This window comes from Schistocerca americana, chromosome 6 (genome assembly GCF_021461395.2).
Source record: "Schistocerca americana isolate TAMUIC-IGC-003095 chromosome 6, iqSchAmer2.1, whole genome shotgun sequence".
NCBI classification, from domain to species: domain Eukaryota; kingdom Metazoa; phylum Arthropoda; class Insecta; order Orthoptera; family Acrididae; genus Schistocerca; species Schistocerca americana.
Window position 1 is genome coordinate 170903207 of NC_060124.1, and position 12430 is coordinate 170915636.

At 41.5% G+C, this 12430-nt stretch overlaps 1 pseudogene; it reads left to right on the forward strand.

Annotated features, from left to right (window-relative positions):
* The first annotated feature begins 7279 nt into the window (after positions 1–7279).
* LOC124620584 lies at positions 7280–7397 on the forward strand (annotated as a pseudogene).
* The last annotated feature ends 5033 nt before the right edge of the window (positions 7398–12430 follow it).

The window sequence follows — 12430 nt, forward strand, 5'->3', positions numbered from 1 at the left end:
CAAAATGCACGACCATCAAATTTTTTCTCCATGACCAAAATACAATCAAAACTTTTTGGACTCAGCATACTGTAGGCTGTAGGGTCAGATGTTGCTCTAAGCAGGCGACATCATTGATCTGACACCAGCGTTAGATGGATCACGGATAGCAACCATGGAGAGTGAAATGAGATGTCAGGACGACAGTATATTTGTTTAACTTTTTTATACCAGCCCTCAGTTGTAGTACACCAGGAATAGCTTCGTGGAGGATTTCATGCGATACAACAAATGTCTGGCAATGGAGATAGCGCAAAGAGTGGGGCTGGGCATGGCCTCACTTGAATGCTGCTGTCAACGATATCTTCAGCTACGAACATGGTCAGAGTGCAGCCGAGCAGTTGTCAATTCCACATGGGCGACCGTGACCTCCCTCCCGTGAGTGCGTGGCTCTCTGGTCTCGCAACGGCTGCTTTTGTGACTCTGGGCAGCCTGCCTTGTCCCGTGGTCGAACAGGAGACCCCATACTGCATTCTGGGGTATCGCTCTGGGTATCGCGAACTCATGGTGTAGTCTATAATAATGGGATGAGAATATTTTAGTACACGAATGGCTTATATTCTTCAAACTGTGTTTGTTTAGGGTTTACGGCATATACTCTAAACACTTCTGTGGCGGCAAGTGAGGAAAGGCTTTTATCTTTCAGTTAGCGTGTTGCAGTGCTGGTTGCTATACCTCACCCAGCTGGCTCTGCTTTTCACCTCACCTCGGCTGTGTTTTGCTTCCTAAGGCATAACACTCTTGGCTGCCTGCAGCTAGCTCTGTTACAACTCACTTTCACTCTGGTATACTTTTGAGCGAATACAATCTATATGCTACACATGTATTTCTTCGGATATATCAGACCAACAAAACTTCTTGAACAGTTTTACCTTCATACCTCATCACTTAAGTAATTAGTAGGTTAGTTTTATAAGGGATTCGTTTAAAAATTATATAATTTTGAGAAAACTGTTTAAGACAAAATATGCAGAATTTTGTAGTGTAGTTAATATATATAGGATCAACTATGGGGAAAAATATTAGTAAACCAATGAGTTAACTGCCAGTTGTAATGGTTCTTTATTTACGTGACCATTACGGCACTCCAACCCCAGTTCTCTATACTAGTAATATCGTACTACTTTTCTGCCAAGTGACAGATATATTTTTGTGACAATGTTCACATTTGGTTTTATTAATGTATAGGTACTTTGAAGTGTCGATATATAACAGTGATATGGTTCTTGTGTGTATTATTTTCTGCGAGACTAATAATCTTTGATTTACATGTAACCGTTTTGGTGCGAATGCGCACAGAGCAGTTTTTGTTTTCACTTTGCAGAAGTTAAGTTGTTATTTCGCTTTGTAAAAGAACAGTCAAGTCTTGTGTTTGGTTAAAGTGGAAATTAAATATATGAAGATTGATACAAAACTGCTATTTATTTATTTATTTATTTTTATGATGTGACAGTTAAGAAGAAGTATATGTGAATTTACAAGAAGTTTAATAAAAATGTGGATCGTGAACAACAAGTCAAAAATTATTTCTACCATACCATTATTCTGATCTAGGATTGTTTGATCATTAAGAATTTCCTGATAAGCTCATTTATTAGGTCTTCAAATATTGCTAAAATACAGATCTGGACCTTCTAGCAGTCAAAGTGGAATCACCCTAGAATCAACAAGATGAGCCATAACAACTTCGACGGAATCTACGTGGGAATCCACTCAAGATAAGTGCCAAAAGTAATGAATTTTTTACAGTGACTTCATTATTTCAGTTCTGACGATACCATCCACAGTCAATAACTTTGTTGTTGCCCTATAAAGGGAACATATGCTGCGTGAGCAACATTATTAATCTGATTTCTAACATACTTTGCAAGTGGTGTTGTTTTGTAAACAATGCAACATGTCATCACTCACATTCCATTTCATTTTTTACCTTCAAATAGTTTTTAAATCGATGTACATGTCTCCACTATTTCGTTCTTGTTTCTTGCCTCATTTCATTTTTTACTGTCAGTTGGCTGAGGTGCTTGTACTTCTGGCAGCTCTATCCCTGTCCATACGAGGCATGGAGTGGATGGCCGGCCGAAGTGGCCGTGCGGTTAAAGACGCTGCAGCCTGGAACCGCAAGACCGCTACGGTCGCAGGTTCGAATCCTGCCTCGGGCATGGATGTTTGTGATGTCCTTAGGTTAGTTAGGTTTAACTAGTTCTAAGTTCTAGGGGACTAATGACCTCAGCAGTTGAGTCCCATAGTGCTCAGAGCCATTTTTTTGGAGTGGATGAAATAAAAATGAAGAAAAAAATGATCAAACTTGAGGTCTGTCTGCTGGGGCTTACTCTCTGGGATTGGAGTCTCACTGGATCAGAGCCTGATTTGCTAGCTGTGGAAGTGTACTTGCTGTGTTTGAATGGCGGATGTCCACTGTGAGGAGTGTGCCTGCGCTTACTGGAGATTCGTCACTTACAACTGCCTCTGCAGTAGCGGGTCGTGTTCTGGACTTCGACTACGCCTATTTCCTGCTGCTTTGTGCATGTGATCATATATACTTCCTTAATCCTCCTGGGCCTCACACAGGGGTAATGGAGAACACCACCTTTTCTGTGAGTTTTAGTGGCCGCCGTACTTCGTGAAAACACCCATGCTTTGCTATTTGTTACTGAATTCCGTTTGATATTCATGTCGTTACCTGATATGGCTTGTACCGTTGGCCGTTGTTTTGTACTAAGCCCTTAATATGGATCAACATCCCGGTCATAAGGACATATCCGAGTTTAACGTTCATTTGATTGTGAGATGGCATCTTTAATTTTTTTATTGTCTGATAACCTTCATATTAAAAAAATTGTCTCTAGTGGGCTACTGGTGCGTGTATTTTCTAGGTTTAGGTGTGACTGAAACTTTTTCACTGCCTGTTAACCTCGGTTAAGAAAGCTTCACCTTTAACTGCACAACTGTTGTGTGTATTTCCTAGCTATAGATATCGTAAACATTTTTCATCCTCATTTATCTGTGATCTAGACAGATTTGTCTTTACCGTAACTACTGCTTCGTGTACCCTCCAGGTTCAGATATCTTTAACATTTTTCTTTCTCAATTAAGATTAAAAGCACCATGTAATATTTGTTACTGATGTGCTACTAAATTTAATGAAACTCATGTGCGTATGTTTTGGAAACTCTTACAGAAGTTGCATTTTCTGCTATCTTCAAGCTTTTTCTCATGTTTAAATTGTGTTAACATTTTGATCATTGATTTACAAGTATCCAAAACAGTTTTTAGGCTGGATGATTCTCTAACGTTTATAGGTTTCAAGGATTTAGCTTTGTTTTGGCCCCAAAAAGGAATTCTGTGTACTAGTATAGAAACAGTAATCCCAATTTGTTTATTTGAGCTTTCCTGTTAACGTAATTTCACTTATTTAATTTTTTTTAATTTACCTAACTTGATCTGATTAGGGCTAACAGGCCCCTCACACGTAAGACTAGGGTTTCACACATACATCATCTGTTAAATCAAAGTTGCTAAGAAATAACAATTTTGATATGAAAATTGTATTAAAATGACGTAACTGTCTGAAGTGACAGTGTGTGTCAAGTACACTCACAACGAAATAACAGAGTTAATACTGTCATTAATTAGTCCCTGTTTACATGCCTCATAGAAAATGCTTGTGGTTAGGTCGTTGAAGATACCTGCTAGCGTGGGCAATAGTGGACCAATAATAAGCTTCATTATTTGGACTGTGATGTAATGGTGTGCAGTAGATTTTGATCTAATACGCATGATAGCTTTTTTGACAGTGTTGCAAGTAACATCCTTTATATTGCAGTTTTCATCGCTACAATCGTTTACTCTCATGAAGTAATCAATGAGTTTCTGTTTCACTTCTGCTTCAATTGTCGTTGTACGTAATGAGCAGTAACGACTACGTTCGTTGGCTGGGACAATGGGATCAGTTGAAGCCTTTACTTCGCCTTTGCCAAGATCACGCAGGTTCGTAACTGTTAAAGTTAAGTTAGCCTTTGTGGCAGATAAGTATTGCTCATTTTTGTTGTTAAATTTGGCCCCCGTGGTATATAAATATATTAAAAGAATTATTTTTTTATGCTCGGCCCCTTATCAGTTCCAGATTCTAGCTCTGTACCATTTCAAGTATCCACTCCGTTTAACTGGCCTTCCAAGACCTTGGCCGTTTCTGCCACACTTATGATGCCGTCGACAAGCCTCACAGTTTTTATTTCTTCTCTTTGAGCCTTAGTTCGCCCTCCACATTTCTCCTTGATTTTCTTTACTGCTTGGTCAGTTTAGAGACTGAATATGATCTGGGATTGGGTAGAAGCTTGTCGCACTCTCTTCTCAGCTATTGACTGCCTTTCACGTACCGTACAAGATCCAAATCAAATTCCGCTATTTGTACTTTTTTTCTGCAACCTTCTGAATTTCAAAGAGTACACTCGAGTTTTGTGAGAAGTTTAAATCTACAAACGCTAGAAACAACGATTTGCCTTTCAAATGGTTCAAATGGCTCTGAGCACTATGGGACTTAACTTCTGAGGTCATCAGTCCCCTAGAACTTAGAACTATTTAAACCTAACTAACCTAAGAACGTCACACACATCCATGTCCGAGGCAGGATTCAAACCTGCGACCGTAGCGGTCGCGCGGTTCCAGACTGGAGCGCCTAGAAGCGCTCGGCCACTCCGGCCGACGATATGCCTTTCTTTAATCTATCAGGAAATCAGAGTAGTACTACCTCGCTCCCTATATTTCTCCGTAACGCAAACTTATCTATCTCAAGATCGGCTTCTGACCAACCTTTCTAACAATTTTAAAATTGTTATTTAAAGTATTGATAATAATTTTAAAAAACAAAAATAAAAATATCATTTGAGCCACGGTGGGGTAGCCCATCACTCAGAAACTTGCTGGGCACATTTTGATCGAAAATATACTGTAAAATGCTTTTGAATTCGTACATTCACATAGAAAGACATGGTACATCCCTTTGCATATGGTATTCATTAGGGCGTCAGAATGAAACTTCGTTAATTTCAGATTCAACGTAGGATTATACAGCTAACCGGTTACAAATTACTGTTTGGTAAACGACCTAAGGTTCGACACTTACAAAGAGTGTCTTCATCAGAATGAAATTTTGATAAACCGTAAAATGACATTACGAAAAACCAGTGGTCCGAGGTTAGAGCAGGTTTGCTCAAGTCAAAAATAAAATAAAACTTGTAACACCATTACGATTGTGAGTAACTAGTACAGTGTAATTTTATTATGAGGTCTTTATTCTGTATGAACTAAGATCTTTGAATTGTTGGAGGGAAATGGAAATTTGTGATGTATACTTTGTAAATACTTAACGGTGTGTTTAAATGATGTAATATTATAAAATATGTCTGTTTCTAAAAACAAAATTGCATGTAGAAAACTGGTTCGTACTTAGGGATCTTGTATTGTGAAATAGAAAAGACGTAGGGAACCCCCTCTGCTACGGAAGGGGCTTGGCGCGCGAGAAAAGGTGGAAGTGGCGGTCAATCTGGGCGGCAAGAGAGGGAGTTAGTCAGTCAGTCAGTGGCCAGCAGTTCTGCAGTCAACACCACAGGTGCCAAGTGAGGCATTGAGAAACTGAATTTCTGATGGAATGGCCTCGGATGTGGTTCCGGCTGTAAAATGGTGCTCTCGCATTTGGGATGGCTCTAAAAATGACTAATACGTTGCCAAGAAGAATTAATTAGAGTATAAATCCGCTAGAAGTTAGACCAGAGAGCCGCCACGTGATTGCCACCACTATTGCGTCACTGCCTCATCAACTTTAGAGATCAGACATGTACACCAGTGTGATCCTGTAAACCTGTGTGTGCTTTTGCAAGAAAATTCAAGTGTTGCAGAATTCGTGTTTGAAATTTGAAACTGTCCTCTTCATGATACCGAGTAGGATCCTTTCCCAAACGTGTTTAAGAACGAGTATCCTGTTTACGAAAGAACAATAACTTGTTTCTATTTCAATGAGCCTAAATTTCAGTTTCAAAGCACATAAAAGTTCCTACTTAAATCATTTCTTTCACAGATAAGAAGAGAGGCACGTTATTTCCGACTCCTTAAAAAGCGTTATTTTACTTTCAGTTGCTGCTACGCTGATTGTGCCAAAGTTTAGTACTAAAGAGTATAAATACTGATAGTTAAAATCACTTGCTTCTCAAGTAATGAAAAAGGCACATAATGCTAAACCTATTAGAAACTTTACTTTACCTTGAACGTATTTCTTTACATTGCTATAAAGCATTGAAAGATAAATAATGTCAACTAGGGATGGAAGTTGGTACTAATGCGATGAAAATTGTTTCTGAAATGTGTGCATACTTGCTTATAAAGGAACGGACAGTTTAAGGGGGCCCCCACTTTAACCTTTGCTAGTAGGAGAAAGTTAATTTGAATATGGTTCTTGTTAATGAAATCTGGAACATTTCCACTGTAGAGAGAAAATAAAATGTCTTAGTACAGTGTTAATTTATTGCATTTGTGATGTGTATGTGTTAGTCAAACTTGAACTCTTGTCAGGTGCGCTTAATTTCATGAGGCCTTTGAGAACATTTTGTGCTGAATAAATTAATGGTTGAGTTAGAAATTATAATTAACAGGAGCAAAGTCTCTTTTACATTTCTGTGATTGCTAACCTATGTTATTAATAGCTAGTGCTATCCATTGCGCATTTCGCCTGGTAGTTGTGTCTGTTCATTGCACTTTACTAAGGCGGAATTTATGAAAGTCCCTTTTGCAAGGATATATTTAAATCCATTGAAAATAATGTTTTCGCGGTATTATGCCTAATTAGGTTGGTGACCGTTTATTGTTTCATTTAAGGGACCTTTATTGCTTTCTTTTCTTTCAAAATTAAAGTCTTTCTGCTTTCTTGTAATTGCCATAGTACGAAATTCAGGTTCGATACCCTCTGTCCATTAGGTTAACACACGGACAGTTTCAAAATTCCTCCCAAAGGGTAACGCTATACAGAAGGTTTATATCATTTTTGGCGTTTAACATTCCGCGGTTGCGTTATACTTGGCTTCCCTGTGACAGGACGAGAAGTTCGGTTATCAGGGAATTTGAAAGTTCTTTAACGCACTATTAGCATTATAAACTGTCAAGGCTCTGCCACGAGTGCCTAGTTAGAAACAACATCTGATGTGATACGTATGATAGCTTTTTAACGGTGTTGTAAGTAAGACCCTTTGGCAACGGCCTTGCCGCAGTGGATACACCGGTCCCCGTGAGATCACCGAAGTTAATCGCTGTCGGGCGTGGTCGGCACTTGGATGGGTGACCATCCGGGCCGCCATGTGTTGTTGCCATTTTTCGGGGTTCACTCAGCCTCGTGATGCCAACTGAGGAGCTACTTGACAGAATAGTTGCGGCTGCGGTCAAAGAAAACCAGCCGGCCGCGGTGGTCTCACGGTTAAGGCGCTCAGTCCGGAACCGCGCGACTGCTACGGTCGCAGGTTCGAATCCTGCCTCGGGCATGGATGTGTGTGAAGTCCTTAGGTTAGTTAGGTTTAAGTAGTTCTAAGTTCTAGGGGATTGATGACCACAGAAGTTAAGTCCCATAGTGCTCAGAGCCATTTGAACCAGCCAAAGAAAACCATCATAACGACGGGGAGAGCGATGTGCTGACCACACTCCCCTCCTATCCGCATCCTCATCTGAGAATGACACGGCGGTCGGATGGTCACGATGGGCCACTTGTGGCCTGAAGACGGAGTGCTTCTTCTTCTGTAAGTAACATCCTTTACACTGAACTTTTCATTGCAGCCGTCGTTTATCCCTATCAGAAATAAATAAATAAATGTCTTCTGACTAGGGCCTCTCGCCGAGTAGACGTTCGCCGGACGCAAGTATTTCGATTTGATGCCACTTCGGCGACTTTCGCGTCGATGGGGATGAAATGATGATGATTAGGACAACACAACACCCAGTCCCTGAGCAGACAAAAATCTCCGACCCAGCTGTGACTCGAACCCAGGCCCTTAGGATTGACATTCTGTCGCGCTGACCTCTCAGCTACCGGGGGCGGACACCCTTGTCGGATGTTCTTCCTAGGAACACGTGGCAAAGGCTGGAACGTTTTACTTTATTTTTGTCTTGAGCATGGCTGCTCTAAATTCGGACCATACTTTTTTCCGAATGTAATTTTACGGTTTACCAAAATTTCATCTTGACGAAGACGTCCTTAGTAGGGGTCGAAACCTAGGTCAATGCACCAAACGGTAGTTTCCAACCGGTTGGCTGTATAACCCTGTTGTGAAACTAGTATACGGTTTCTGAGTAACAGCCACGTTTTAAACTGTAATTACAGATTGTGTTAGAGGCTAGGAAGTCAGAGAGTTCTGATTATTTAATTCTTTTTTTTTTCCTCAGTGCCGGCCATTCTGGTGATTTAGCGCGCTAGTTTAGGGCAGCCGACGAGGATCTGCGCCGCCGCTGGCGCGCCTATTTCGCCGAGCAGGCACTTGTGGCGCGGATCCAGCGGCCGTCTGACCCAGTTGCAGATATCGAGCGCTAGCAGTCCCCACTCCCTCCCTCCCACCCTTCCCCTCCCCTTCCTCCTCACCCCTTTTGCCTCGCTCTCTCCCAGTAGCCCTTAATCTGGCGGACGTTAAGCGCCCTCCAGCTGGCGGCGTGCGTGTGTGGCGGCGACTGCCGACTGGCGCCTACCGGACGCAGTCGAGTCCCCGGGACCAGACACGCCGGCGCAGCCCAGATAACACGCCACCCACTATTGCATCCAGCCCCGTCTCCGGATTAATTGCCCCGGCAGCTATCGCGGCTTAGGTGATCCACAGCGCCTATAAGCCGCTGCGGACAGCTGCAATGCATGACCCGCTCCGGTTCACAGCCGCTTGGGGCCGTTCCAGATAATGTAGGCCACACTCAGTATGCGACGCGAGACTGATGTCCTCAAGACCAAATAGAGAGTATAAATAATGGATCCCATGAAGAACTTCCAATACGTACTGTTGTAGCATCTCTGGCTATAGCAACCAATGCTACATTCCTGCAGATTACATCTCACTAGGGGAGAGCGGATAGGCGGAAAGGTTACTTTAAAGGCCTGTATGAGGTGAAGATTTGTCTCATGTGACAGAAGAAGAAACAGGGGCTGATACAGAAATACTGGGGATCCAGTATTGGAATCAGAATTTAAAACAGCTTTAGGAGACTTCAGATCAAATGAGGTGGAAGATATAGATAACATTCCATCAGAATTACTAAAATAATTATGCGAAGTGGCAACAAAACGACTATTTACGTTGATGAGCAAAATATATGAACATGGGGAGATACTCTCTGACTTTCGGAAAAATATCATCCATACAACTGTGAAGACTGCAAGACCTGCCAAGTGCAAGAATTATCGCACAATCAGGTTAGCAGCTCATACACCCAAGTTGCTGAAGAGACAAATATAAAGAAAAGTAGAAAAGAAAATTGAAGATGTGTTAGATGACTATCAGTTTGGCTTTGAGGATGTGTTAGCTGACTATCAGTTTGCCTCTGAGGATGTGTTAGATGCCTATCAGTTTGGCTTTAGGAAAGGTGAAGGCAATTATGACGTTGCGGTAGATAATGGAAGAAAGACTGAAGATAAATCAAGACACGTTCATTGGATTTGTTGACCTGCTCGGATTAAAAGTGGTATTAGACAGCGATGTAGTCTTTCGCCCCTACTGTTCAATCTATACATCGTAGGTGCAATGAGTGAAATAAAAAAAGGTTCCAGAGTAGAATTGAAATTCGAGGTGATAGTATATCATTAATACTATCCGCTGATGACATTGCTATCCTCAGTGAAAGTGAAGAGGAATTAAATGATCTGCAGAATAGAATGAACAGTCTAATTAGTACGGAATATTGATTGAGAGTATATCGAAGAAAGACGAAAGTAATGAGAAGTAGCAGAAATGAGAAAAGCAAGAAACTTAACATCAGGATTGATAGTCACGAAGTAGATGAAGTTTAGAAATTCTGCTACCAAGGCAGCAAAATAATGAGGTATCAAACATAGGCCTTGATGTGGGGAAGAAATTTCTAGGAATGTACATTTGGAGCACAGCATCGTATGGTGGTGATACATGGACTGTAGGAAAACCGGAACAGAGCCGAATCGAAGCATTTTAGATGTGGTGTTACAGGCGAAAGGTTGAAACTTAGATGGACTGATAAGTTTGGTTGGTTGGTTGATTTGGGGGAGAGGGCCAGAGAGCGAGATTATCGGATCAGTCGGGGTAGGGAAGGATGGGGAAGGCATACGGCCTTGTTCTTTCAAAGGAGCCGTCCCGGCATTTGCCTGAAGCGATTTAGGGAAATTACAGAAAACCTAAATCAGTATGGCCGGACGCGGTTTCGAAGCGTCCCCCCCCCCCCCCACCCAAATACGAGTCCAGTGTGATACTCAACAACTGTGCCACCTCGCTCGGTGACTGGTAGGGTAAGGAATGAAGCGGTTCTGTGCAGAACCGGAGAGGAATGGAATATACGGAAAATACTGACAAGGAGAAGGGAGAAGATAATAGGACATCTGTTAATACATTAGGGAATAACTTCAATAGTAGCAGAGGGAGCTGAAGAGGACAAAAACGGTAGAGGAAGGTGGAGATTGGAATACATCCAGGAAATAATTGAGGTCGTAGGTTGCAAGTGCTACTCTGAGATGACGAGGTTACTCCCTATAGTCCATTTCGTCAGTACTTAAGATTTATGCAGGCTGCACCAGAAATGAAAGTGACAGAAGCGCCAGCTTCAGATGGCCAAGCCTTTAGAAGCAACAGCACTCTTTATGCGGGTCTGCATGAGGCATTTATGCGAGATTAGTTTCCGGCCAACAGCGCTGACGTTGCAGAAAGATTGCAGAACGACTGTTCGGTGGTCATGTGGTTGAGTCATCGTGCTGAAGCCTTTTCTATTTCGAATTTTTACGTTACTTACACTGCAATAATGCTAAACATTTTGCATAAAAATAATGAAAAAGTAAATTTTGGATTGCAAATAAATTTCCAGGAAGGGATTATAATGGGTACGGAATTTCGTGTATAAAATTAAGTCCTTTTGTTGTTTTACACTTGATTATTTACACGCACTGCGGTGCCATTCATCGTAAAGGTAGGGGAAGCAGTAACTTTCGCGGCTTCTTCCACACGTTACAAACATTGTATTTTTTACATGTGCTCAGTCTGGGTCTTCCTCGCTCATCATTCCTTGTATTGCCTCCTTACAATCTTTACAAGGTATGGCATGTTCCTTCCACTCTTTTCTTATTGTTATTTCCTCACCATTTCTTTGAAATACTTCCTGGATAGTGACTACATCCGATCATATTATCTTCAATACATATCTTCAAGACAACACCACACAGCCTTAAACTGCTGCGCTTCAGATAAAGCTATCAACCAATTTTTGAACAATATATTTCTCTTTTATTCTCAAAAGTTACCTTTGCTTCCCTAATCTCTTTGTACCTTTTCTACTTCTTCGATTTTCAGTAATCTCTCTATCTAGATACTTGATTTGTGATTGTTTTATCTTATTTACTCCAATTTCAGTATTCACGTCTTCTGATTCATTGTTGTACAACACCGTTTTTTTTTATTTTTCTATTAATATTCGCGTGTCTTTACTTCTTGGAAGTCGCGCGCAGTGGCCACGTGGTCTAGGGCGCCATGTCACGGATTGCGCGGCCTCTCCCGTCGGTGGTCCTAGTCGGGCATGGGTGTGTGTGTTGTTCCTAGCATAAGTTAGTTTCAGTAGCGTGTAAGTCTAGGGACCGATGACGTCAGTAATTTGGTCCCTTAGGAATTGACACACACACACACACACACACACACACACACACACACTTCTTGGAACTGAATCTTGCGAGGTTCCTTATGTCAATCGCTAAGCTAAGCATACGTATTCTTATTTTGTTTATTTTGCAACCCACGCAACATTCTTTACACAGTATCTGTATGTTCACATTCCAGTGTCCTTCAGACTTCCACTATACGAACACTGTATAAAAACAGACGTTGTAACCATTATTGAGGTGTCCCTGCCTAGACGTTCTAAAATGACTGATATCTGTCTCTCCGTGTGCAGGAATCACTAAATGAGCTAGCATAAGGGTTGTGGATTCCATGACATATGGCAGTTTGCGTCGATCTTGCAGACGTGCTCAGACAGCCAAAGTGGTCAAGGCTATCCCTTGCCATAAGTGGGAAATCTTGGTTCGAGTCCCAGTATGGCACAAGACTCCATCTATCACAAATAGCTGCCGTCGATCCTGAGTCACAAAATGCGAATCTATTTTGTAATATGTGGACTTGAGTATATCTGACATTGTCATAATACG